The sequence below is a fragment of the Schistosoma mansoni genome, chromosome 6 (genome assembly GCF_000237925.1).
Source record: "Schistosoma mansoni strain Puerto Rico chromosome 6, complete genome".
NCBI lineage: Eukaryota > Metazoa > Platyhelminthes > Trematoda > Strigeidida > Schistosomatidae > Schistosoma > Schistosoma mansoni.
Genome location: NC_031500.1, coordinates 9,782,756 through 9,788,755, shown reverse-complemented (window position 1 = coordinate 9,788,755; position 6,000 = coordinate 9,782,756).

Sequence of the window (6,000 nt, the reverse complement as noted above, 5' to 3'; positions counted from 1 at the left end):
ACCCTTTGTCTGACTCCAGTTCGGTCGTATAAACGATTGCCATCGATTTATACATACTGCCAAACTTAGTATATAATCATCGACTTAATTCGCGTTGGTGAATAACGGAATTAAATAAGTCAAATATGAAAAGGGATTTTGAATACGTATATTTCATACAATCGTTGATCCACACAGACAATCAGAGAAGCGAAGAGCGAAAGGGAAGAGGAGAGAGCGAAGCGAAACGGATAGGAGAAGGCATGTGAGCCAACTCTATTTATTCAGGCATGACTCAAAATTTATAGTCAATCAAAAATAAGTTACAGACACATGATTAACAGGGTAAGTAATTAACACAATGAGATATTTTTGTGTGTAATCCTAGTGATCTGAGTTGGATTGAAAGTGGGAATAGATAGAGCAAATTTCTTTACTTTTGTGTTAACAACACGAGATTTAAAACGAATATGTTCAATCATTTGGGTAAATGATTTAAATGAGATAGATAGTTAGACAAGGAAAAAATGTAATGAAATAATGAATGAGTGTATTTTGGACAAATTGTCTACACACGAAATTTCATTTAAAAATGTTTATCGAACCGACAATCGTATACGCAATTAACAACAAAGATCACTGAACAGATCTTTTACTCTACATGAAGAACACCTCCGAGATAAGGGATAAATTATTAAGATCTCTGGAAACGGGTGTAGATCATAAGCCGAAGAAATTGTTCCAAACAATATTATGCAAGCCGAAGGACATCATGACAAATCATGACAAGCCGAACATCATCGATCAACGTTACTAGCCTATGAGAAAGAGGACTAACAACTCCAAGGTCAAGTTTTAGGTCAAGAGAGAAAACAACGAAAATAAACATAAAAGCAACGACCGCAGTTATGAATAACAACCAACCAAATTTCAGATCAACAGAACAAGCTGTTAGTCAGTCGTGAAGAAACTGTAATAGTTTACTCCGTTTTTAAAGTACATCCTGATAATTTTGTTCAGAAGAACAATCTAAGCTTCACAACCGATCCACTCAGATCAGAGATCACAACACCTTAAACAGTTCATTCTTTTTATTGGGCCTACTAGGCTTTAGTAATATTTGATGACACGTCTCGTCAATTGAACGCTATATTCGTTTCCTAAGCTATTCTGATAACCCACAGGCTAGAACTACTCAGCGACTTGAACACCAGAGAGAAGGCTCAAGTATGAGAGAAACACTTTATTCCATGGTTCAATCCTGTACAGAAAATCATGGGTATTTATAGATGTTAGCGTATGTTAAATCAACATCATATTTCAGCCAATCCATTAACGACATTATGCTACCGACCAATAGTAGCACGCCACGTTGGAACTCTAGAATGTTCCATAGTACTCTGATGGGATGGGGCTCTTCGGCTCCTTTTTGGGCCTCTGGAGGCTCCGTTGAAGTTCTCCGGAAGTCGACTCAACATTTGAAAAGCTTCAGTCATTCACCTTTCTTTTTAGTTAGATCATTATTAAGTTGGTTTAATGTAACTAATATAAATCTAATGGTTGTTTAAATGACATGTACTACTGTAGTGAAAAAGAAGACGAATGGGGACAATCGAATGCATATCAGTACGAAATTACAGAATATCTGACTAAAATCTGACAACCATACAGTAAACAGTTAATTTGCAAACTATCAATCGGTTGTCTCAATCTTGACAGCTTCTTTTGCAAGTCTCTCATTATTATTGTTCATGCATTTTCATACCAATTGCGTTTCGTTCTCATTCTTTCCTTATCGATCTTCTAGTGAAATACATTCAACGCCCGACTATCGTAATATACTACTTTTGTGGATATAAGTAGCCCACCACATCGCAACTAAATATAGATGATTATGAACAGTAGGAGTAATCTTGACATCCATTTAATATTCTCTACATTTAGCTTTCTTAAATAACTATAAACGAGTTTGTTTGCTTTTTTCTAATAAAAAAAGATGTATTCATGTTTATGACATTGGTTTCTTGTTATTTACATGCAGTTTAAATGAATAAATACTCTCATTAGACCAAATCAAGTGGATGATTTAAGTAGTTTTCAGAAACATTCAAATTAATTGTTTTGTGTTTTTAGCCATTTTCATCTGGCCATTATATTGGCGATGTAGATTGCAGAAAGTAAACACATACCAGTTTTATTTAGATAGTGTTTAGTGAATTGAGTTTTATGCATTTGTATAGTTAATTATTAGTATTTAACGTTGTTAAAATTGGCATATAATTCCCATTTAAACATTAAAATTAAAAACACGAAGTTCAGCGAAGGCATCTCTTTTCAACGAATTTATTATCAAGCTGTACAATCGTATATATATATATGAAAATGTTTTGTTAAAGTACTAATTCCGTGAGGAAATGTGAACACTAATAACCAAGATTATAATACTAGATTACGTAATACGAATAATGACAATAGATTTAGTGAATAGAATATTCTATTCACTAAATCTACTTTGAACTTTACTTTCAGGCTAGTCAGTAATCTTCAGAAAGGTATACCTGTAATCTTGAGAGAGCCAATGCTCCTTATGGGATTCGAACCTGAGTGACTCAGAATTACAGTCTAGGACGTTACGACAGAGTTATTTGGGCAACAAATGATCTCTTTCAAAAATCTCAAGTGACGACCATTATAGGACGCACACAACTGTTCAATATCGTACTATCTTGTCTACTAAATACGCCAAATGAGGTCCGTAAGAGGTATATCAATGTTACCCTTTTGTAAATACTTCCCAATCTTGACAACGGATTTGCAAAACCTCTGTTTTCACTGTTTATAATATTCTATAAATCCCTTAGAGGTTAAGGTTTAAAATTACTTCATTTTTTTGACGTTTTATCATTTCTTTATCTTTCCAAAGCCGTGCTCACATAACCATGTAACATTTGAGAAATAAAAACAGAATCACAAAGGTCTAAACCAAATTAATGTATAGAACGATCTAGTGTATTATCGAATCACATGCCAATAACTTACCAAAAATAATTACTGGATATGGAGAATCACATTCATTTGAGCAAACACATGATCCCTCAACCTCCCAAGGATGTCCATATCAGTTTATTGAATAAATACATTATATGATAATCATGGACTATTGCCACTGAATTCTAAACCGTATTGATATAAGAAATCCTCCTTACAGTTTTCGCAACATTCATTAAAACGCTTGATCACCTTGAAAATAACTACCATTTATCTCTCATTAATAATCTATAACATTTCATGAATTTACTGCGTAAGGAATCTACACTCCATTTGATTATTAATATCATCAGAAAGAGGTTTTTTGGAGATTTTGGTAATTTTATGGTTGAAATCGTGAGTCAATTGAAGCTAGACCACCATGGAAAACCTGGAAGCACTGGACGGTCGTTTCGTCCTATTGTGGGACTCCTCAGCAGTGCGCATCCTTGATCCCACCTCGCGAGATTCGAACCTAGGACCTGTCAGTCTCGCGCGCGAAACAGTGAACCAATTTGAGCGCAAACCCGGAGTGGTAGTAGCTAGCTAAATATTTCAAAACTGTCAGTTCAGTTTCATGTATAATTCTCACTCTGTAAAAGAACTTAAGATTTATAGCTGATTACTTAGTGAGGTAATTTAAGAAGTTTTACTATTGTTTACTATAGTGAGAACCTCAATGTTTCAATACGGATGAACTACAGAGTTATGTACACGATTTCAGGGTGTTTGTTCTTTTAAGTTGACTGTGACGTTTTTGCAGGACCACCAACAGCTAACTGGTTTAAGATACAAAAGGGGAAAGTTTCACTTGGGTTACAAAGATTTATGGCCAATAAAATATTATATAGACTATTCCTTAGATTTTCTATTGATAGTCTCTTCAAATAACGTACGTACCGTTTACTAAAAATGTAGAAGGACATGTTGATATCAATTTCTCAGGCAGCCGAAAACGATAGTCGTTGATTACCATTACCAATAGTGGAAGTTACTTCATATAGTAATCGATACATTTTCCGGAAACTAACAGTTTGGAATGATAAATATTCCCTTTTGAAAACATTACTCTAAATTTACAGTAAAAAATAAGAGGGCAATCCATGCCCAGTTCACTGTCATTGAATTTACCCATAACTCGTCTTAAATCTAATCAATCAGCCTAATGACCATTCAATTTCATGGATTAATAATGGATTATTGTGGTAATGACTTTATTACCTATGATCAATTTATACAAGTAATAAATTTTTTGAACTGTGAGAGGTCAGATCAGTTAAGTGACAGATTAATTTTTAAATCCAATTCCACTGGTTTTATTTTACTCATTTGGATGACTAGTCCTGAATCCGAATCCGTCAGGCTTTCTTCATGCTTTCGTCTATCCGTCTGTTTGTTTATCTTATTACGTTAATCATCTAGACTATTATTGATTGGCATACATTTGTGGAGATAGGCATAACAAACCTATTTTACGAATAGTTTCTGATATTATTTGCATTTACTTTGTCAATTTACACAGTCTGTAGATTTACCACAAAATGATTGTACATGTTGTTTAAATGTATGACCTTGAACACTCACTTTTCCATTCTGTATTACTCATAACATAACAATTTGTTAACCGCTCGTAAATATACTATTACACACATATCCCTCGTTCCCAGTTGTCTGTGGTCACGATAATTGAACTATAAAATATCTATTATCTACATTTATAGACTACAGCCACATTTCCATTATATACTACATCTCGCTATATCCCTGGAATTAAAACAACCCTATTGGAATTATTAATTACCTATAATTGTGTATTATGGTGCCAAATGCAACTCCAACACGCCCAAGTCTACTGATTAAAGTAACATCACATAACTTTTCTTTGTGTTTTTAAATTATAATTGATATATTGTGACATTAACTTTTGGACGTAATAACTTAATTGTCATTTTTGAGTCCATATAATTTTTGGTCCACAGCACATTTATTACAGAAGATACATGATTTCAGTTTAGTTCATCTTCAGTTCCATTCAGTCTAGATTAGATTACCGAATCAATAGGATTCAAAGTCATTTCGTTTCATTACAAATCCCGGTTGTCTTACCTGTAGTATTGAGAAAATATGTCTTCCAAGTGTAGTTAGCACTAAATTAGTTGGGTTCGCAGAGGTACATATGTAAGTATTGTTCGCTGACGAATTCGACATTGATACTTTGGCTTCACTCTTGTTTTGGGGTTAACTCTTTGTTCCTGAACTTCAGGAAATCTTAATATTGAGGGTCTGAAGTGAACCATATTTACGATCTTCATTAGTAGATTCCTACTTAGTTGTGAAATTTATTTGAACTCTACATTGTTTGATTCGGGGTAGTAAATACGGCAAATATTCATATCTCAATCATCGCATAGTTTGGAATTTGCGATCCAACAATACCGCTCATAAAATATTCTATACTGAATTATTGATGTCGGGTTGTTAAACAGACTGGCAACACTCTGGTAACATTCTCTAGTACGAGTACCAGCCTTTCTAAAAACCAACGTCATTGCAACCCGAATACAAAGTGCTGCTCAGTCCAATTCAAGTGTATTCAAATAATATTTAAGTTCAGACCAGTTCTGTTCCTGTTCATTTTTCCTACAATCCACTTCTGTTTAGTGTTTCAATAGCCGTTTGTTTCTTTATTTATTTATTTAAACGAATATTTAATAGTATTTCTATCTGTTCGTTACCGATCATTAGAAATAATAACATGAATACTACAGCATTTCGTTGGTAAGTTGCCAAGGCCCCGATTTCTAACAAATGTCTTATATTATTTCAACCCGTACTCCGTGTTCCAAAAAGGAATGTTTAACACCATTTATTCATGATCTTAATGCCCCTGCATGGTCAATGAAATGTCATTGAACCCTAGCCATATCACGCGGCAATTGGTTCCTGAATATCAAACTGTTGACCGGTCCCCATCAAGATCAAAGACAACCAGAG